This window comes from Rosa rugosa, chromosome 7 (genome assembly GCF_958449725.1).
Source record: "Rosa rugosa chromosome 7, drRosRugo1.1, whole genome shotgun sequence".
In the NCBI taxonomy this organism is placed as follows: Eukaryota; Viridiplantae; Streptophyta; class Magnoliopsida; order Rosales; family Rosaceae; genus Rosa; species Rosa rugosa.
In genome coordinates, this window is record NC_084826.1 from 39,856,510 (window position 1) to 39,880,201 (window position 23,692).

A 23,692-nucleotide genomic window follows, 5' to 3' on the forward strand; every position below is an offset into this window, starting at 1 on the left:
ATAGCCTAGTTTTTATTTATTTTTTGGTGTCAAAGTAGAGTTGAAAGAAGAAAAAGAAATCTGCATCAACTGGCTGCTGTAAGTATTGTTATGTGCAAAAGTTCAGTCTTCCAATACATAAGGCCTGTTTTCATGGAAGTAGAAGTCCATTGGCTTCCTTTCTAAACAAGTAGAATCAGGAAACGAAGAATTCCAGAAGATTTGCATCCGTTGATTAAAAGAAAGAAAACAAGAAGTGAGAATTAGCAGCTTGTTACTTTCTCTTCTTTCATCTTGTGGATATTCCTCCACTAGTATCTCCCACTCGCCCATGTCAGTGAATACCCAGAAGCCAGTCTGCATCATCTGAATTCAAAACGTAAATAATTTACCATTAGGTTTACTGCAAAAAAGAAAAAGAAAAAAGAAGGTTGCAGAAAAATCAATAGAAGAAATTAAGCATACCATTCTGAAATTATATCCTTCATCTGTTCTTGATGATACACTCTCATCGGTAGAAGCCTGCTGTAAGATGTTATCAGTTTCTGGATAAGAAGAAACTGTTCTCCATGCAAAATATCCTGCGAGAATGGCTGAAAAGAAGACCAAGATGAATCTCAGAGGACACGTTATATGTTTGGAAGACCAACCAGAAGAATTGCCAGCTTTTGTATTCTGGTTTCCGGAGGGGGTGGATTCAAGTTCCCCAAACAAAACAGAAACGAATGACTGATCAAGATGTCAGTAGTGGGTGGCTGGCTGGTTTCACCTACAACTATTCGTATTACTGGTCAGCGGCTATTAGACTAGTCGTTTTCCATCCTGGATATACATAGATCATAGATGAGTTCCACTTTCTCATGTTATGATCTAAACTATAATCAAATGTAATCTAACGTGATAACTCAGCATAAGCTTGCCATAACATAGTTGGCAGACACAGCTTTGTTTGAAAACATCTGGGTTTGAGTCTCCAAGTTGCAACAAGCTAATTTTCATTTTCTTTTTAACTTTAGATTTAGGCTATAAAAGGCAAATTTCGATGAGTTTTGCATCTTTTCGGAATTTCATTTTGCAAGGCCCAAGTCTGTCAATCCTTGTAGCATAAGGAAATAAGACAAAACATGGCTGGCATATCTGCTGTGTTACCCAAATAACATTGTGACATTGTGTTTTTCTCTCCGAACAATGAGGCAACATATTTCAAGTTGGATGAGAAGACATAAAAAAGCTAAAGTAAAATAAAAAAATAAAAATAAAAACACATCTGCAGGTGCTCTGCTTATAATTTAAGGAGTTTAAAAGTCTCCCTAAACGCAGAGCATATGTTTTTTTTTTTTTTTTTTTTTTGGCAATCAACAAGAATTGATATATTAAAGAAGAGAAACTATTACACAAGAAAGACAACTAGGCCTTCCAGATAGAAACATAAGTAGACAACAAAGGCCCAAACGAAACAAGAAGGAAACAAACATAGTGGGCCTAAACCAGGCAAGCCCACGATCTTGGTTAGCCAATACAGTTGCCGTCAACGATGAAGAACTAGCAGCGCTGCCGCCCTGGAGAACAGAGCCACCAGAAGCAAACTCCAACCAGATCAAGAGATCGTTGAGGGGTTTGATGGCGATTCCGAAGTACCCATCCGACAAATTTCCATAAACAAAAGTTATAACCATAGAACTCAAACCATCTCCAACAAGAAGACCTTCATCTCCCAAGAAATCAACTAGAAAACCTAGTTGAAAAGAGAGATAAGTGAGATCCATCAAGGGATCGAAGAGACAGGCACCCAAAGGGTGTTCAGTCTCTTGTAGCATCACCGGTTTGGTCAAGTAGAAAATACCTACTTTTTTACTATGCCAAGGCTTTTTAGAGCCAAAAGCAAAAGATGGTTGGCCAGAGTCTCTTGTTCAGTCTCCGGCAGATGTTTGGTCAAGCATAAAATACCTACTTTTTTACTAACCCAAGGCTTTTCAGAGCCAAAAGCAAAAGCTGACTGGAAGGTACTTTTAGAAGCAGCTTCAGAAACACTGCAGTGCTAGAGTTAGATAAAGGGAAAAAATCACAAATAGTACCTGAACTATACCTCTATCTTATCGATGATACATGAACTTTATTTTTGTCACAACCAATACCTAAACTCTTCGAGTTCTTTTGAAGTGGTACCTAAAGCCACCTTCACTCACTACTCCGGCAAAAAATGATACGTGAGGCACACGTGTCTCATTTATTAGGCACATTTTTTTTTAATGAATAAGGGATTAGGCGATATTAGCTCCTCGGAGGCAAACAATGTAGGGAACAAGTCCCACCCTCTATCCGGAAGGAGAGGGGTTTGCCACACTTTGGGAACCCACCAAAAATTGACATTAATTATTAGGCACATGTTTGGTATTTGGGTTCATTAATTGTTTGTTTTGAGATAAGAATTTTGGGTTTTTGCTTCATAGATCAAAGATTGAGAAGAAGAAGATAATGGCTCGAGCCATGATACAGTTAACGACTAGTACAAATTGTCATATTTTAACCTTGATGAATAAGACACGTGCTCCTCACTTGTCATTTTTGACTAGATCGGTGACTGAATGTGGCCTTAGGTACCATTTCAAAAGAACTCGAAGAGTTCAGGTACTAGTTGCGACAAAAAGTAAAATTCAGGTACTATCAATAAGATAGAGAGGTATAGTTCATGTACTATTTGACGCAGACGGATTGATAACTAGGTTTACCAGCAATAAACCTGCTAAGCAAAAGGGTTCTGGAGTCCACCAGAGATAAAAAGAGAATAATCTCAATTTTATTGATAATAAGATAAAAGATGCGTTCTGTAGCCACATACGGCTGCTTAAATAAGAGAAATAAAATCCTAGGGCAACTAACATTGAACCCTAAAGCCCATGGGTAAAAACAAAACAAACTAGAAAACCTAAAATAAAAAGAATGCAAAACTAGCCTAAAATATTAAATCCCGAATCGGATAATTAAAACGACATATTTTGGCCTAAATCCGTTAGGGCTCACTAAAGTGAGTCTTGAAGATCTCGTCGTTCCCATTCTGGAAAGGTATCATGCGTCTCAAACGGACATTCTGGCCAAAAGTTAGTCAAATCTGATTCAAAATCAAAACCTGACTTTTCGCACGAGAAACCCAAAAAGTCCAAAACCAATTTTTCTTGAATATTCCAGCAGCTAATAACCTCTTTACACGTGAGTTACCTATTTTCCAATCACTTTTCTTGATTCTATGCCGCTTCTTTACTTTTATGGTTTTCTGATTGAATCGGGTCCATTCTCGTCCTACATCACTATTTTTGATTTCTACCCTTATATAAAATTTTCAAAATATCAAATACAATCGTAATGGACTTAAGAGTAACTACGGCGAAATCTTCCTATGTTCCTCCATTTGTGAAAATCCTATTGATGAGAACTGCCGCTTTTCTCAACATTGTCTTTTAGCTCTCTCAATCATTAGCGAAACTGATGAAGCCCTCCTTGTCTATCAAGAAGGGAGCATTCTTCTATGCGCTTTGGTACTTCTCCCTTTGGAGTCAAGCTCCTACAAAAGAGATAGAATCTGAACCCTATGTAATGACTCACCTACTCTCTACTGTCCAGAATTATTACTTCTGTTTGATTTTATTTGTCTTGAGATTCCTAGTACACTTATTGTGTCTTTATTAGCCTGCTCATTCCTGAGTTAAGACTTTATCCCCATTCTGTGGATATTCTTAAGAGCTTGTCTCTCTTATACATCAAATATGGAATCGTCTTCTTCTCCCCAAGAGGAAATCCCTTTCGAGGATGAAGGCATCATTGAAGCTATGACTCTGAACTTTGAACAGAGTGTAGATTTCATGGATATTGAGTCTGGCATCAACTTATGTGGAGTACTAATTGCTGATGAAGAACCTGGACAAGGTGGGGTTAAGGCTACGCTTATGGGCATCTGGAAATCCCTTGGTCAGATCCGGATTATCTGGGTCAAGAAGAACACTTACTGTCTGACAGTCGGATATGAGAAGCTTGCTCGGAAATTGATCGAGGACAGGCCTTGGAACATCAAAGGGTATTGTTTCAAGGTCCGACACTGGCCTCATTATCATTCAATTGATGATATTAAGGTCAATAGAGCTGTATATTGGATTCAGGCACATGGTGTGCCTCTGGACCTTATCTCTGTCAACAATGGCCGTAAGTTGGGGAATTTGCTTGGCTCTGTGATTGAAGTTGAAGACCGCCTAGTGGCTGGTAATAAGGGCTTTATGAGATTACAGATTGACTTTGATACTAGGAAGCCCTTAGCAACATTTGTGCAGCTACCAAAACCTGACTCTTCTGTTGCAAAGGTGAGGCTGTAATATGAAAACTTGAAGAATTTCTGCTTCAATTGTGGCCGGCTTGGCCATATGATATCCTCGTGTAGGCATAGAAAACATCCTCTTCTTATCAAGTTGGGGGTTGTTTATGACCACTCCTTAGTAGCAGCTCCTCCACAGAAACCTGTCTTCACTCAGGCCACCCTCTCTCTAGAGTATCCCTATATTTCAATAACCGGATTTTTCGCCAGAGCAACAGGTCAGAAAATTTGAATGGGGTCTCCAAGTTAAAGGAGAAGGCATCTTCTGAGGGTGATGTCTCACAAAGGGCTCACTGCCAATCCTTGACAGCGACGTAACTGCCATGCCTCCACTTACAAGCAAAGAGAAGTCATTATCAACAGTTGTGATATAAAAACGAAAGTTGCCTTTGGATAGACCCAGCATGTAGGATCCAGATGCACATGGGTTTTTTTTTTTTTTCCAGAAATGGGAGTATATCTCGGGCCTTCAGTGGGTTGAGTATAAGGGCTGATCCAAAATGTGTACCCCTCTGGGCTTTCAATAAAAAAGAGGATTATCTATTTGCCAACCCTTGGTTCCCCATTCCCCTTACAACTAACTCTCTGAAGGGCCCAAGACTAAGTACTAAGAGACTTGACTCAATAAAGTTGGTAGAATTGCAATCAACTGTGGAGGGAAAGATGAAGTTATCTTAGGACACCCCCATTAAGAGAAAGCGGCAACCAAAAGCAAACATTGAAGCTACAGTCAAGAAATGCTCCACAAAAAAGGCCAAAGTCAGCCACAGCCCATCTCTAAGGTTATCTACAAGTAGAGAAAGGGGTAGAGGTAGAGGGAGGGTAAGAGGAGGGAGAGGAAAGGTCCGCTCTCTTCCTGAAAATGACATGTTTGGACAGATTGCTGAGTCGAATATGACTGAGGACCCTCACAATTCAGGTCCTCTTTCTGATGGTGATCAAGTAGTGAGAGATATTGAGAAACAACAAATTTCTGAAACTGTAATGCCTTAATGATATGCGGAGGACCTCACCCACCTCCGGGGCTGTGGCGGCTGGCTGAACTCAGTTGCAAGGCCTTAATGATATGCCTATCTTGGAACTGTCAGGGCTTGGGGAAGTCCTTGACAGAGCAGACACTACGGGAGATTACCCACTCCCAATGTCCAAATTTTATTTTTCTTTTAGAAACTCATCAGGGAAGTGTTTTTGTTGATAAAGTTAGAAACAGTATGGGGGGGCTACAACGGTTTCAACGTTGACCCTATAAACAAGGCTGGTAGGCTCAGTCGTTGGTGGAATGAGGACTTTATCGTCGATATTGTTAATCATTCAAAATACTTGATTGATACAGAGGTCGGTGCTTAATATAGCTGTAAAGGTTCGAATCACATGGATGTATGGACCTCCTTACTATTTAGAGAAGGCTGCTTTCTGGGAGTCTTGGTATAATCAAGGCCGAGGAGATAATTCTCCTTGGCTCGTTATTGGGGATTTAAATAAAGGGGGGTGAAATTTGCACACCCAAAATTGCAAACCACACCCCATTTCATTTTTTTTAATAATATTTCATCCCAAATCTTTTTACACTTCCTAAAATACCCTCAAAAGTCAGATTTTTTTCCCCTCTCTCTCTCTCTCTCTCTCTCTCTCTCTCTCTCGTTCTCTTCTCCAAAATCACGACAACACTCTTCCTCTTCTCTCTTTCTTTTCTAGACAACGAGAGTCTCTTATCTATTGAAACACTCACAACCATTGGAATCCCAGTGTCTTCATTCTCCTCCTCATTATCATTGTCCTCAGCGGAAGAAACATTTGGAATATAGACAACCACTTTGATGGTTTCTCCATCAAATTCTCTTCTGAGCATTACGGTCTACTCTCCGGCATTGTCTACCATTTCAAAAGGAAACCCATCTGCAACCTCCTACCTAGTACGTGTCACATTACACAAACCCATTACTCAATTACTAATTAGGTAAAACTTGATTCACTGAAAATCCAATTCAATATAGAACAACAGTACTTCAATTTGGGGAAAACTATTGCAAACCCATTACTCAATCACTAATTATTCAAAACTCAATTCATTGAAAAACCCACTTAAAAATTAAAACAAATGAAAACAAAGATGGCTAATTTATACCAGAAATGAAATTTGGGGAAAATAAACACAAACCGAAATTATGAATACAGTAGTTCACTAGCAATTGAGCCCCGCGCGATGCTGCGGGTTGTTTTCCTATACAGAGTTTTTTTTTCCTGAATTTATACGTAATAGAGTAACTCATAATCTAATAAGCGTTAACTAAAATTGTTGATTTCTTGTTATTTTACAAATTGCGAGAGGAAAATAGAGTTTAAAAAAGAAAAACTCATCAAAAAATAAAAAAGCATTAATCTAAAAGTGATTTGAAGGGTCTCCAAAACATGCTGCAAACAGAAAATCTATAATGAGCATTGTTTCGATCATCTCCAAAACATAAAAAAAAGGTAACAATTTCACCTCAAAAGCACGAAAACTTGCAAGACAACAAACAAATCCTAATGTTGATCGACAAAAACTGGAAATAATGACATCCCAGCCACAAATAACATAAACCAATGAAAAGAAAACAACTAAAAAGTAAAATCAAATACAGGAGGGGATTCAGTCACCATATTATTTTCAGCGGGATTTACCTTGATGTCACTCGCACAGAAGAGTATATACTCAATCTTTATCTGCTAGCAGGATTTGTTGTCCATCTTTTTTCATTCCTTCAGTTCCTAAAGAATGTACTGCCATTTAAAGAATAAAATTAGCACCATTTTATATACCCAAAGCTCATATTACACCATACAATATATATCATAAGCTACACAGAGACTGTCCTTAAACCATTTCCTACTTCAGATAGGGATTTTTCAGAGTAACCAATGAATCAAGTACCTACCTCAGAATAGAAGAAACAACCATAGTAAGACAAAATGAAGAAACAAAATTATACAAACAAAAGCTTTAGTTTCCTGCATATAACCTTCAGATCTGACCATCTAGTGATCCACATCATTCCCCAAATGCAGATTCTGGACTTTCTTATTATGAGCCAACTCAGCTGGGTGACCCTGAACCAAACACATTCATTATGCTAATGAACAAACAAAAGTAGATAGATAACGAACAAACCATACTTCAACAGAAAGGTAAAGAGGTAAGCATTTGAAAATTACTAAAAACAGTTGGAAGCAAGTATTTACAATTATAGAAAGCAGAATCAGTAATTGCAATAACTAAGCAAAAAGAAGAATTACAATCAGGAAGCTTCCTATAGAATTTACATTTTTACAAAGAATGTTTTCCAACACACATATGACTTGAGCGTAGACTGTATACGCTGAAGTTGGCATAGCCTTTAGCCTCTTTACATAGCTCAATCAGATCAATAGATGCCAAATGTTCCAATGCTTCCCGAAACACAGCGAACAATCTCATAGGATTACACTTCTATATTTCTATGTATGCAATTGCACAAAAATGTTTCTTTTCTGGAATTAAGGCTCTCAAAAAGTTCAATGAAGACAAAATCCAAACACTCTGAAAAGTATCCATCAGATTAATCTACAAACCATCAATCATAATGTAAACTTTATGATCAAAATTGCAAATCTGACGTCAAATCAAAGAATCAAAATCTCAAATTTTAATCAAATCTGGGAGATAAGATTTGAAAACCAAACTTCTTCCATTTGTTTTCAGCCCAACCTTTCTATCTGAGAGTATTAAAATAATTTGGTTTTTGGAACTACTGTAAATGGAAAACAGAGCGTACAAAATAAAACAATTTAATCAGATAAGCTTCAATTAAGGAAAGAAAGAGATAACAAAAACTTTCATCTTCACAGATTGTAAAAGGTGAGAAATCGATTAGCATAATTAGGAAAGTGAAAAGAAATAACCAATCAAAGGAAATCAGATGAATAGATATGACGGGGATATTGATTTTATTAAGCTCCAATCTTACCAGGCTTTCACTGCTGTTGATTTTGATGGCTGCGTTTGATGTTGTGAAACAATGAAGACGGGCGTTGACAGAGGCTTCCTGAAGAAACCAAGACTCAGAGATTTTGGTTATATATAGAGGGGGAAGGAATGGCGGAATCGCCATTGATCTTGGTGGCTCAGTTCATCGTCTGGGAGTTGATAGAAGCTTCGAGACCTGACAGATTTATACACCAATGGCAGCGTGAAATTGTGGGAAAAATCTAAGGGCAGAACCGACATGTCACTGTAGATGTACTCTTGAAACCTATAGAACTGCTTCCAATCTCTGTAGATCTCGTAGGAGCATCATTTCATGGTCATTGCAGAAGCTATTGAAAAATGTCAAAGCTGGTAATATATAGAAACATATACAGTATCCTTACGATGGGTTCTGTATACTCTTTTATTCCAGAATAATGTTTTTTTTTTCCTTTCATTTTATCATCATCTCATAACTTTGAACATCCAATTCGGCCTAGTTGCCTTTTGTTTTACCAAATTCATTTCCTTCATTAGAGCTGCTATCAAGTTTAAAGTATTTCTTTAAACAAAGGAGACAAATGGCCAACCCATGTTTAGCAAATTTTATCTCAAGGTAAGCTAAGCTCAGATAAATAACATTGGTGCCAATGATACATTAAAAGTTTCTAATGGCCAATGATATATTAAAAGTTCGTAACAGCCAATGATACATTAAAAGTTCCCAACAGCTCTACCGATTCAAACTGGCAGGCACTATACCATTATAGAAGTATGTCAAATATATAAGATTATTTATGAATAAACTTTAACAACAATGGATATTCTCATCAAAACATCTAACTACACCGAAAACATAACAAAGATACAATCTACAATGACATAACTCCAAGCATAGCTAAGCAGTCAATAATATACACTGTAAAATATTATTCGACAAAAATAGATAATGAAATAATAATCGCATTCATTTAGCAACATTCAAGTGAAACCAAGCAAAATTAACTATCACTAATATTGCATTTCTCCATGAAACCAAGAGAAAATAATTACCTGCCAGCATCGCAAACGCATCTTCATTTCCAACTGTACTCGATCCTTCGACTACTTGTTCCTCAAACACTATAACCAAAAACCAAACAATACAAATTAGTTTATACACTTAAGTACAGATTATTCATAGATCAGTGATGAAAAAACAACTTCCATAAACAGCGAAAACAAAGGAGGAGAAACGAAATGGAATACCCACTTCTTTTCCATCTCTTCGAATTAACTTGATCAAATTGATTAGATTTACATCCTCCTTCCAACAATCTTTTGACCCGTTTCGTAGTGCTCGTAGATTCCATCACTGCAACAATAGATGTAATCCAATTAAATTTTTAGAGCATCATATTGAACATATGCCTAGAAAATCAGAAATTTCTAACAGCTAGTTCTGGTGAAAGAGAAACAGATCGGCATACCTTGTAAGCTGAAGAAGACGATTGGAGTCGTTTAGAAATAGATTTTCTTTCTTTCTCTTGGATTGCGAAAACAGAGCTGGAGTCGTTTCTGGTCTGAATTGGAGAAACAGACGGTACCTCTCTCTCTCTCAATCGTTCTTGATAATTGATCTCTCTGGATGAATGGTTGTGCTTCTGAACTTGATTATGCAGCAAAGATGGTGGCTTTGGAATTGGATTTGATGGATGCTGATGTAGACAAAAGCCTCTGTCGGTGTAGATGGACGCTTCCAGAAAAAAGGAGAGAATGGCAGCTTGTAATTATGGGAAATAGAAAGGGCAAAATCGACAATCCCGGATGTCACTATAGAATGAACAGTATAACAGTGGATCCGTCTTTAGATGTATGTATAATAATCCTCCAATAGAGCCATCATGGCAGAAGAACTGGAAAAGCCCAATTCGAAGCGGCTCAGTGCTTGTTCATTTAGTTTCATAAAGTAGTTTTGCACCAATTCGAAGGTTTTAGAACGCGCCTCATGCACAGAGAAAAGAAGAATAGAGGAAAGCGAGTTCGATCTCTCCCGGCCAAACACTGTCGGCGCTCTCGCCATTGCGTTCCGGTCCAGGAGAGGATGGTGATCCGGAATAGATTGGCAGAGGTGTGGTCCAGGGATGGCGAATGGTTCTTTGATCTCAGAATGGGTAGATCAATTTCGATATATTCTTCTCAGATCGGGGGTGAGAGCAAGCGAGAAGACGCGTCGGGCTGTGATTTGACATTGACGGGTTCTAGCATCACCGCTGCAACCGGAATCTGGGCAGTGGCTGAGATTTCGATCTCATGGCATAGACGAGCCCAGAGATCAAGTAAAATTGGCAAATCAAGATTTTGAAAGCAAAGGAGAGGAGATGTTTGGTTGTTTAATCACGAGACAAATCAAGATTAAGAGAGATTGACAATCAGAGGAAAATAATCTAATTAATGTAATTTCCAGATCAGGTAACAAAACCAAATGAAGGATATAATTGTGTGATCAGAGAAATGGGAAGATGATGAGAAGGAAGAGAGAGGTTCCACCGAGAGAGAGAGAGAGAGGAAAGAGATGGAAGGAGTCAAAAAGTTATGGTTGTAAGGGCAATGTCGGAAAGAAATATAAGGAGAACAAAAGAAATTATTAAAATATTAAGAGGGTGTGTGGTTTTCAAAAAGGGGAGTGCAAATTTCACTCCCCTAAATAAATTGGTCTGTCAAACTAAGATGGAAGGTGGGGTTCCATGGCATACTAATCGTAGGCTTTTTCTACAGTCCTTTGTAAACACAAATCATCTGTTGGATATTGGCTTTAAGGGCAGAGGTTTACTTGGGCTAGAAAGGAGGAGGAAATTGTTGTATTGCAGGAGAGATTGGATAGAGCCCTAGCCCTAGTGAGTGAGCATTGATTGTTTTCTTGGCCTGAAAAATGCCTTACCCACCTACCTAGGATTGGATCGGACCACAACCCAATCCTTTTAAAAACAAATCCTAGTATCCTTTTAATGGGGCAGATGAGGCTGACTCCCATTAGATTATAAAAGATTGCTAGCAAAGGTGTGATAGCCTTCCTAATGTTTCCCAGTTGTCGACAAACTTCAAGAGATGTCGAAACCGCCTTAACGTTTGGAGCAGGGGGAAGTTCCCGAAATGTAACAAGACTGAAATACAGAATTGTTCACTACAACTTGAGGAGCTACAAACCAGCCACCCCTTTACTAGTTCGGAGGCACAACAAGATTTATCTAGTAAATTGGGGAAACTAGGTTTGAGAGAGGAGAAGTACTGGCATCAAAGATCGAGAGTTAAATGGCTGAAGACCAGTGACTCTAACTCTAGGTTTTTCCACTTGTCAACTCTGCAAAAAAGACAGAGGAACTGCATCCTAAGGATACAAAATGACATCGAGGTTTGGATTACTGGTGAAAGTTAAATACGAAGGGAATTTGAATCACAATTCAAGCGCCTCTTCACTGCTTCGGGGCCAAGATATTGGGGAGAATTTTTTAAGGGAGTTACCCCAATAGTGACAGAGGATATGAATGCCTCTCTTCTGGCCCCTTTCTCCCTTTAGGAAGTTAGGGAGGCAGCTTTCCAGTTGGGTGCTCTAAAAGCGCCGGAGCCGAATGGGTTTCCGAGTCTTTTCTACCAAAAGTATTGGAATATTGACAATGAAGTGGTTTATGATACTTCAAATGATTTTGGAGCCAGCCGCATGAGATTGAATAGCCTTAATCAAACTCATATAGTAGTACTGATTCCAAAGATTCCTAAACCGGAATGCACTACTCACTCCCGGCCTATAAGTTTGTGCAATAATTCTTATAAGATTCTGTCGAAGCTATTGGCCAACAAATTAAAGCTTTTGTTACCTTAGCTAATCTCTCTCAACCAGAATGCTTTTGTCCCTGATCGATAGATTCAAGACAATATTCTATTGGCCCTTGAATCTTACCATTACCTCAAATTGAAAAAAGAAGGTGGCAATCATGAGTTTGGCCTCAAATTGGACATGAATAAGGCATACGACAGGGTGGAGTGGAATTTCCTAAAAGTTGCTCTACTGATGTTTGGTTTCAACAGAGTATGGGTGAATGTCATTATGTCTTGTGTTACCACTGTTTCGTTCTCTATTGCTCTTAATGGGAACCCAGGGAATTTCTTTCTTCCTGGTAGAAGTTTAAGGCAGAGGGACCCTTTATCCCTAATTGTCAGTAAGGTGTTATCTCTTCGACTAACAAGGTCAGTAAGGGATGGTTCTCTTCTTAGCACTCATCTTAGCAGGAGTTGTCGGATTATTTCTCACCTATTTTTTTGTAGATGATGCTTTATTTTTCTTGAAGTCTACTCTCCACAATTGCTGACAGCTTAATCTAATTTTTAAGGAGTATTGCTTAGCCTCTGGTAAACTGATCAACAATGAAAAATTAAGTATATTCTTCTCTCCTAACACTCCCTATCAAATGCAGCGACTGATGTGCGAATTGCTAGGTATGGTTGTAGTTGATAACCCAGGGACTTACCTTGGATTACCTACTATTTAGGACCGTTAAAAAAAAGAGGCGCTGGTGTATATCAAGGAGAGAATTACTAACAAAATTAATGGTTGGAAACAGAGGCCATTGTCAATGGCGGGAAGAGAAATACTAATCAAATCGGTGGCCATGGCTATACCCGCCTTCCCTATATCTTGTTTCAAATTCCCAAAAGGAATTTGTGATGTTACAAATTCTGCTTTGGGGAATTTTTGGTGGGGATCAACTGATATGGGTTCCAAGATGCACTGGAAGAGCTGGGACTATCTGGGATTGCCTAAAAATGATGGTGGGATGGGCTTTAGGGATATGCAGCAGTTCAATATTGCCCTCTTGGCGTTTAATATAGGATCCCTCCTCTCTTTGGGCCTAAGTAATGAAAGCTAGGTACTTCCCGAATGGAAACTTCCTTCATGCTGTCAAAGGATATCGAGCCTCTTAGGGGTGATCTAGCTTGCTAGAAGCTAGAGATCTAATTGTGAATGGCTCAAGCTGGCAAGTCATCAATGGCTACTCAATAAACATATGGGAGGATAGATGGTTCCCTCCTCCTTATCATGACAAAATCTGTGTCATTGATTCTATCCCTCTGAATGCTCCTAAAAAGGTCAGCTGCTTGATTGATTGGGATAGTCACTCTTGGAATTTAGATCAGATATCACATCTCATCTATCCCCAAGAGGTCCAAAAAATCCTAGCAGTTCCTATTGGTGAGGATGAGGGTGTGGGTGATGACCGGATTGTTTGGCCATGGTGACAGGACCCGCCCCGGATTTCACCCTGAAATCCGAAGTGGACCTGCGGGGCCCACCTTAGAAGAAATTTTGCCAAAAATTTGGCAGAACTTCCCCTAAAGTGGACAACCCAAAACCTGTAGAAAGAAAATTTACACTTCTAAATCATCCATCCTTATTCTCCTGGAGCCACCCTGCTCCCCCAAACAACATCAACCAAAATCATATGACACAAAACACAACTTAAATAACATTAATTTCCTCAGGTAGTCAGAGCAAATCTAATAGCAAGGGTGATCAAGGAAAACCTAAATCAAATAAAAACGCGGAAGCCACGCTGTTGTCTATGCCTCAACTCCAATGTACGCCCGACCTCAACTAATTTCGCCTGCAAACTGGGCATTTGAAACCGAAGGGCCCAGGGGAAAGTACATAAAAACGTTAGCGTGAGTGGACAAAAATAAATAATTGTAAAAACATAAGAGTTTATACTTTCCCACATTTATCTTTTTAAAAATCCGATGCATGCAACAATTTAAAGAAACACAACAATTTTAGTTCAGCTCAAGAAAACCGACTAGCCCCGCTAGCCACAACCAAGCAAAGAGGAAAGAACTCTGATACTCATGAAAATGAGACCAGCCCCGCTGGTTAAGGGAATCGGACTAGACCCCGCTAGCCCAGCAATAATATAATGAGTAGGGGAAGATGATAGCCATACGAATAAGCCACTCAGGCTTGGGTGATAGCCTCCCAGGCTAAAGAACTCCCATAACTCCCGTAATATACCCTTACGCCACTAAGTGTAGCGATAGGATACTGGGCTACAGAATTACTGTCACAGAGACAGTAACCTGCGCCACAAAGGCGGAAGGGCTACGGTGATCCCATCACCGCGCCACAAAGGCGGAAAATCAATGCTAGCATGATAAAATCACCCCTCAGTATGGCACAGGGAAACATAACCGAAAATCCAGTAAATCCAAAATACATAAGGCTTCCCCATTTCTCGTAAAAGAATTTCCAATGACGTGACCCCGCACGCCATAAAATCTTCAAATAAACAAAGTTCTCAAACCGACATTATTGCAAAGGCATTCCCAATGCCAAAACCAAGGATCAAATAAATAAACAAGAAAATAATTCCATCGAAATCCCATTTCGAAACCTTTCCAAAAATCTCAAATCCATGAATAGGAATATAACTAAAAAGTAAAATTCCGGAAATCACCTCGGAAATAAATAATTCATCAAATAAAATTATAAATCATAAGCAACTTCGGAAACGAATCATTATCGAAAGTAATTATATGAGATAAAACGAAATCCATCTCCGAAATCAAATCACATGCTCGAAATGTAAAATGATAAATAATTAGAGCATAATCAAAGAATAAATGCATGCATCATTTACTTAAAAACAAAAGTCCACTCACAGTACTATTCCGACGATCACGCATTCGTGTTCCGTCATCGAGCAATAGCTCGGTACGTCGTCCTGTACACAATTATATTCCATGAATAATTCTTCAATAATTTAATACAATTCCTAAAATCAACTCCTCATAATTTCACCTCCCAATTCTCCTCGGATTTAGCCCAAATTATACCACTAATACCAATTCGTTAATTTAAAGGTTCCAAGGCAGAACCGAGAGATATCCGACGGTCGGATTCTCGTAATTCGATAATCGAAACCTTAAATTTCAAAATCCATAAATAATTCTAAGTTTCTCCAAAAATTACCAAATTTCACATACAAGCTCTACACAATTAATAGGATTTAATGGGCTAAAAACCGGAATTAAAACACTGCTCTACGCGCCTCCACGCGCCGGCGACCACTACCTCCGATGACCACCAAAATCCGGCAATAGCATCAACACAACAGACCCAACAATTTTCCCAACAGCAACACATTCCAATTTTACCTTGAAGTAGTCGAATCCAACCAGTGAAGAAAAGCCCCGAAACCTGAAGAACCCTAGAAATGCAACTCGTTAATTCGACCTCTACAAAGCAAATTGGAATGAAATACTTTAGGGGAAATGATCTCCATCAAAAACCGAACCTTCGACGTTAACTTGGTGGCCGGAGGTGGCCGGAATTGCCGGAAATGGGCGAAAACCCCAAACTGCAGCCGGAGAGAACTTTGCTTCGATCCGAGCTTTTCCGGCCAAATCGTTGAAAACAAAGGGCACCAGCGTGACAAGGGGGAGGAGGCGACCCTGTGGTGGCCGGCTTTCTGCCGGGTGATGGCCGGACGGCGGCCAATCGAAGGGAAGAAGAATTTCCTGAAGGAGAAAGAGGGAAAAATCGGGGGAGAGGAGAGAGAAAGGTGGGTTTCCGGTTTTGGAAACCTACCACAGTAAATTTCCTTATATATATAATTTTCTTACCATGAACAGTAACTTTCTTAAATCAATCATAACTTTCGCATACGAACTCTGATTTAGGTGTATCACATGTCCACGGACTCGGTTTAACGTCCTCTACGACTTTCAAGAAGGAAGTTTTCTCAAATTTTGGCCTGATCAAAAAGTCAACTTTTAGGGCCACTAAAATACCGAATTAGAGTAAAAAGTGAGAGTAGTTGTCATTTACCGTCCAAATGACTAGTAAACGGGTAAATGAAAATACGGGATGTTACATTCTCCCCTCCTTATAAAAATTTCGTCCTCGAAATTTCAAACCGTTGAAGAGTACACCTCAACCCGAAGTACTGTTCAAACACGTAGAACTTAGTTTCAAAAAAAATGTTCCAAGAATTGGCCGATCGAAAGGAGATCAAACTTAAAGAGAAACGATCCTCATTCAATACTTTCTAAAACTTTAAACTTGTCGTCTCTTCCTTGGGTTAAGTTCACCTTCACAATCTCACGTCACTACTTTAACAATCCAAAGAGTCTCTAACCATACCAACTACTCAAGCAAAACACAACCTGTTTATAACCCAGAAAACACAAGGTATTGACATTACAAGTCACTCGGTTGGAAAGAGGTATCCATAATCTTTTCATATAACTTGCATGGTGAAGATCCACTCTGTTCACCAATAACGTGGTGATAACCACTAGGTGATCACAGTTACTACAAGCCCAAGACAAGTAGTTCCGTAACTACCACAAAAACAACACTTTTTTTTGTCTGTTTGTATTTAAATTTCTGATCAAATGTCATTTCATGTAAAGGTCTCACTGTGACCACAAGTATCAAAGGGTAGTTTGCTCAATTTGATCAATTTTTTTTTTTTTTTTTTTTTTTGTATAACCTTTGACTACCATAAGGCAACACCCTTCAGGTACTACTCACCTGTTCATGTTCAAATCTTTGCACATGTACTACTATCATAATACTTCACTTTTTTTTTTTTTTTTTTTCCTCATGTTCCATGATGGTAATATTCCAACAATCAATATCAAACTACAAAGTACTTAAATATAGTCAACTTCTCTCCCTTGACTCAAAATTGACATTCCCAAGCAACCCTTGTCCTTTACCAAGCTAGGGATACTACTATTGAAAATCTGCTCTCTAAACAGCACTGATTCAATATGGTTCCAGCTACAGCAACAATTTCAAAGACCATACCACGTGAACAAATCTTGCACCACAATTTCTCAAACGCTGCCTACCTCACAATTTAAATCATAGGCAACTGAGGATTCACATTTCTGATGTCAATTAATTTCAAACAAATCGTAGGTATATGCCCAGGTATGAAATTCGAAGAATATTGGATCGTGTGCAATTTCACCTCAAATCTTTCCTTGAAAAACAAATCAAACTAAACAAGAAATAATGAGATCCGCAATCTCAACCTTGACCATTCCTCCTTTAAATACTCATACCTAAGATAACACATGGTAATGGTGTTACAAACCACCCTATTAAAATTATAGTACCCAAAACTCCCTCAAAAAGTCGCTTAGTGAAAAACCAACCCATTCACCATCAGTATCTTGATAACCTCAAGATGGTCATTGTTAGTTAACAATTCCAAAACAAAGAACTTCCTTGGTTACCACAAGACATCCCTTCCTTCCTTGTTTGTTTGTGCTCAAATTCCTAATCAAGGTCGTGCACATAAAGGTCCCATAGTTGTCAACACACAAAGGTTAACCTCGAACGAACCCAAAAGTTCCTAATCAGGTAGGTTATGGGACCACTACACTTCCACTGCGCTACTCTGACACCTGACTAAATCATATACCTCAGTAAATCTCACTACCGAGAGCACCACAATCTGAATTACTAGATATTAGACTCGAATCTTGCTCAATCCAAAATAGAATAGCTTTCTTAATTAGTTAGGAAAACTCTCTCTTATAACTACTTCACCAGCCCAAATAGCAACATCTCAAACCAGCTGACAAAACCTCATGACAATTTTATTACAGATACAACATTGTGGAAATTTTTCCTAACTCTGTATGTACCAACCCCTTTACTGGACTACACTGTAACCAAAAACACTAATAAATGTTCCAAATCCGATCCAAGAGTTGACCAACTATAAAAGAGATTCAATTCATAAAATGAACGATTCTCAAACTGAAACCTTGCCAGTCATAATAATTTGATCGATTCCATAGCAACCCCGCCGAACTTAATCATCCCAAAAGAAAAGTTTACCTCCATTCGTGACTGAAAAATCTTATGTTTGAAGCAACCTGTAAATGGTTCAATAAGTAAGCAAAAGCGCATCGTGTTACATGAGCGTAAAGCACCCTAAATACCGTAGAGAAGAAAATCAACTCGTGATTTAAGAAAAAGAGATATTGAAGCAACAACGTAATCCACAAGCAGGAAAGAAATTCTTCAATAGTCCCCTAAAGACTCATCGAGAAACCCATCATTGAATGCTATCAAAATCCCGAAACTTGTCGACTAGCGTCGCCCCGCAACGAAAGCTACTACCAAACCTTCGCCATAACTCAAAAATTTAAACTAAGGTCATAACCACATCCCTAGCACTTCCACTTGAATTACTATGGACACCCCGTGGCGTCACTACTAATATTCTTGATCCCAAGTTCAACAATTTCACCCAAATGGATATCCAATGACACTTACCAGTACCCTCATGCGCAATAAAAGTGATCGCAACCGTCGTAAGACGATCCTAATGTCCTTAATTTCTGAAACCTTTCAAAACCTCAATACTCCCTTTTGTGCTTTTAATCGGTTCCAACTTCCAAATTTCGCTACACACTTCATCCTCCCCTGATAGCAACACCAATTTTTAAGATGAAGAACACCCGTCCAACATCTCGCATCAAGTCCAGCAATACCAAGATCCGAAAGTGGTCCCACCACATAACAATCAAATTTCAAGTTCAACCCATAAGGGGTTTGACTCAAATTATAACTTAGAACTCTGGTCAAACTATGACATGAAATACTTCCTGAGTCAACTGAGAAAACCCATGTCCTTAGAGTTACTCTACTTATTACTCTTAAAAATTTCAACCATTCAATCTATCAATCACTCCAACCAGAACTTACTACATTTCAATTCCTATGACTCCACGATTCAGAATTCGAATCAAACTCCGTATCATATAGTGATTCGCTTGAACCACTATAGATACCCAATAGGATCACTATCATCAATCCCTGAAGTTGCGATAAACCATTTCACCGAAAAAAAATCATTAACCAAAAACACAAAACCTCGGACAATATTCTTCACTTGGACAAGACTATGTCCACAAGTCATGGTCAGGTCAACAGACCAAGATGTCTAAATAGAGGAAATTTCCAATCCGGTTGTCTTTGTAAATTGCAAAGTATCAATCCAAAATGACTCTCACAACACCAACCACGTCTACATGACACATCCCCCGTAACTCGGTTCAAGGTTAGAACCAAAATTTACTATTAGTCTCACATCAAACCACAATTCTAATTCTAATTATTCGGAGACAGCCCAAAGCCATAGTCGCTCGTCTCCGATACTCAAACACGAAATCGAACTCCGTTCTCGCACCTTAAACCCAGCACCAACAAACTTACCGGCATCGAGGAAGAAATAACCACAACATTTCCTCGAATTACTACATAGCACAATTCGAATCTGTAGAGTAGCCTTACTCTACCATTACTAGGGAAAGGTGCATGACATGAATCAATCCGATACGTAGCGAAATTCCTATGAGGTCGGCGTACAGGAGGCATAAAATCCAAGGAAAACCAACAAGACATGTACCGTACACACTTGATGAATACAACAGCACCGAAGAGCATATGATGGGGAACCGCTGCAGTCGGGCCATCACTCGGGAGGTACTGAGTAACGTCAAGCATATACGGTAACAAGATATGAACAAGTCTACAGAATCTGACAGCCTAATGCTCTGATACCAACTGACAGGACCCGCCCCGGATTTCACCCTGAAATCCGAAGTGGACCTGCGGGGCCCACCTTAGAAGAAATTTTGCCAAAAATTTGGCAGAACTTCCCCTAAAGTGGACAACCCAAAACCTGTAGAAAGAAAATTTACACTTCTAAATCATCCATCCTTATTCTCCTGGAGCCACCCTGCTCCCCCAAACAACATCAACCAAAATCATATGACACAAAACACAACTTAAATAACATTAATTTCCTCAGGTAGTCAGAGCAAATCTAATAGCAAGGGTGATCAAGGAAAACCTAAATCAAATAAAAACGCGGAAGCCACGCTGTTGTCTATGCCTCAACTCCAATGTACGCCCGACCTCAACTAATTTCGCCTGCAAACTGGGCATTTGAAACCGAAGGGCCCAGGGGAAAGTACATAAAAACGTTAGCGTGAGTGGACAAAAATAAATAATTGTAAAAACATAAGAGTTTATACTTTCCCACATTTATCTTTTTAAAAATCCGATGCATGCAACAATTTAAAGAAACACAACAATTTTAGTTCAGCTCAAGAAAACCGACTAGCCCCGCTAGCCACAACCAAGCAAAGAGGAAAGAACTCTGATACTCATGAAAATGAGACCAGCCCCGCTGGTTAAGGGAATCGGACTAGACCCCGCTAGCCCAGCAATAATATAATGAGTAGGGGAAGATGATAGCCATACGAATAAGCCACTCAGGCTTGGGTGATAGCCTCCCAGGCTAAAGAACTCCCATAACTCCCGTAATATACCCTTACGCCACTAAGTGTAGCGATAGGATACTGGGCTACAGAATTACTGTCACAGAGACAGTAACCTGCGCCACAAAGGCGGAAGGGCTACGGTGATCCCATCACCGCGCCACAAAGGCGGAAAATCAATGCTAGCATGATAAAATCACCCCTCAGTATGGCACAGGGAAACATAACCGAAAATCCAGTAAATCCAAAATACATAAGGCTTCCCCATTTCTCGTAAAAGAATTTCCAATGACGTGACCCCGCACGCCATAAAATCTTCAAATAAACAAAGTTCTCAAACCGACATTATTGCAAAGGCATTCCCAATGCCAAAACCAAGGATCAAATAAATAAACAAGAAAATAATTCCATCGAAATCCCATTTCGAAACCTTTCCAAAAATCTCAAATCCATGAATAGGAATATAACTAAAAAGTAAAATTCCGGAAATCACCTCGGAAATAAATAATTCATCAAATAAAATTATAAATCATAAGCAACTTCGGAAACGAATCATTATCGAAAGTAATTATATGAGATAAAACGAAATCCATCTCCGAAATCAAATCACATGCTCGAAATGTAAAATGATAAATAATTAGAGCATAATCAAAGAATAAATGCATGCATCATTTACTTAAAAACAAAAGTCCACTCACAGTACTATTCCGACGATCACGCATTCGTGTTCCGTCATCGAGCAATAGCTCGGTACGTCGTCCTGTACACAATTATATTCCATGAATAATTCTTCAATAATTTAATACAATTCCTAAAATCAACTCCTCATAATTTCACCTCCCAATTCTCCTCGGATTTAGCCCAAATTATACCACTAATACCAATTCGTTAATTTAAAGGTTCCAAGGCAGAACCGAGAGATATCCGACGGTCGGATTCTCGTAATTCGATAATCGAAACCTTAAATTTCAAAATCCATAAATAATTCTAAGTTTCTCCAAAAATTACCAAATTTCACATACAAGCTCTACACAATTAATAGGATTTAATGGGCTAAAAACCGGAATTAAAACACTGCTCTACGCGCCTCCACGCGCTACCCACAGTGGCGGCTCGTGGACCACTACCTCCGATGACCACCAAAATCCGGCAATAGCATCAACACAACAGACCCAACAATTTTCCCAACAGCAACACATTCCGATTTTACCTTGAAGTAGTCGAATCCAACCAGTGAAGAAAAGCCCCGAAACCTGAAGAACCCTAGAAATGCAACTCGTTAATTCGACCTCTACAAAGCAAATTGGAATGAAATACTTTAGGGGAAGTTCTGCCAAATTTTTGGCAAAATTTCTTCTAAGGTGGGCCCCGCAGGTCCACTTCGGATTTCAGGGTGAAATCCGGGGCGGGTCCTGTCACATGGAACACAAACGGCGTCTATTCTGTGAAATCTGGTTATCACAGATTACACAAAAGCCAACAAAGATCCCTATCTCCTAATACTAGTTCCTCACATATGATTAATTGTAATGGCTGGAAGCAAATTTAGAGCCTAGACACTCTCCCAAAAATTAGATGCTTTTTTTTGGAAGGTTCTTAATGGAGCTGCTCCTTCAATGCTGAATCTATATAGAAGGAAGCTGGCTCAGAATCCTATTTGCCCAGTTTGTGAGAGGTTTGAGGAATCTGTTGAACATATCCTATTTCTATGTCCATGGCTTGAGGCAGTATGTTGAGGCTCTCCCCTTGAACTCCGAATTGACAAACAACATTTCACATTAGTGGATAAATGACTATAAATTATCTCCAAAGGTTTTACTAGCTCTACGGAGAGAAAAAAAAGCTCTGACCTTGATTAGCTTTATTTGCTGGGCGATCTGGAAATATCGATGCCTCTTTGTCTATCAACAAAAGCAGTTATCCCCTGTGACGGCTTTGGTGCTCCGAAATGACGGCTTCCCCTGCCCACATAGTGAGGAGATATGAATTGCAGGTGTTCTGGCAGTTCTGATTTTTGGTTCATTCTGTTAGTGGTTTCGACCAAGGTTTTAAATTTCTCCGAAACTGCCGAAATTTCCGTAATTTTGAAGTACCGAAACGAAATTCATATGCTATATCATTTCCGTCAGAAGTTTCCCGAAATTTTCCGTACATTTCCACGAAATTCTTAATTTCCGAAATATCTACACACACAATATATATTTAAAAATTCACACCGAAATTTTGTCCGAAATTTCTCTAAAATTTCTGTTAAATTTTTTTGTCACCTACAATGAATTTTTACTTCACACTTTTATAGAGAAAATATGAAATTTTGATTTTTTTTTTTTTTTTTTTTTGCGATCAAGTTGAATACAACAAAAAACCTTTTTGTTTTTATCTGCTACAAAGTTGAATGCTCCAACCATAACATGATTTCCTTTTTGCTTCGTCTCAAATATTGTATGCTTTCATACACTGTAACATCATATTAGGTAATTCCACAATATCCGATATATGGATTGCATGTGGAAAGGGAACAACACGTACACATACAATAACCATGTGATGAAGTACGAAAATCATTTCCAAAATTCATGTACTTGGGAGCAGTATTGTATGATACTAAATGAAAGCAGTTCAACCAGCTAGATCGAACCACATCGTAGTAGCTTTTATATTCCTTTTGTTGTACTCATTCATTTTCATTCACGAGGTTTTGGTTTTACGTGCCCCACCCCACCCCCTTGTAATTTTATAATTATTAAAAAAAGTAAATCATATTTACATTATCAATATACAACACATTATCAATACACATAGATAAAAACACTAGTTTAGCAATCTCGTCCATATAAAATATCATAATTCTATTATAAATGTATAATTTTAGAGATGTTACATTGTAAATAGGTTTATTATAGGTTAGTTTAGTCTATGTAAAAGTTTCATTCAAAAATATCATTTTATAAATGCAATTAATTTGATTTCTTTATTTTTAACCGAAATTTCCACCGAAATCGAAACTTTCTCCGAAATTTCCTTAAATTTGA

The 23,692-nt window shown here is 38.7% G+C and overlaps 2 long non-coding RNA genes across 5 annotated transcripts; both read right to left on the reverse strand.

The window, feature by feature from the left end:
- Positions 1 to 57: 57 nt before the first annotated feature.
- On the reverse strand, positions 58 to 22,640 carry LOC133720112 (uncharacterized). The gene is made up of 3 exons (XR_009851693.1): positions 22,511 to 22,640; positions 445 to 572; positions 58 to 345 (listed from the first exon to the last, which is right to left on the reverse strand). It is a non-coding gene; the product is annotated as an uncharacterized LOC133720112 (long non-coding RNA).
- On the reverse strand, positions 6,609 to 10,587 carry LOC133720111 (uncharacterized). Of its 4 annotated transcripts, XR_009851692.1 has the most exons (7): positions 9,791 to 10,148; positions 9,574 to 9,675; positions 9,375 to 9,443; positions 8,323 to 8,517; positions 7,339 to 7,426; positions 7,001 to 7,099; positions 6,609 to 6,751 (listed from the first exon to the last, which is right to left on the reverse strand). It is a non-coding gene; the product is annotated as an uncharacterized LOC133720111 (long non-coding RNA). The 4 variants fall into 4 exon arrangements; XR_009851691.1 differs by having other exon boundaries at positions 7,001 to 7,426; positions 9,791 to 10,587; XR_009851690.1 differs by lacking the exon at positions 6,609 to 6,751 and having other exon boundaries at positions 6,768 to 7,099; positions 9,791 to 10,086.
- Positions 22,641 to 23,692: the final 1,052 nt, after the last annotated feature.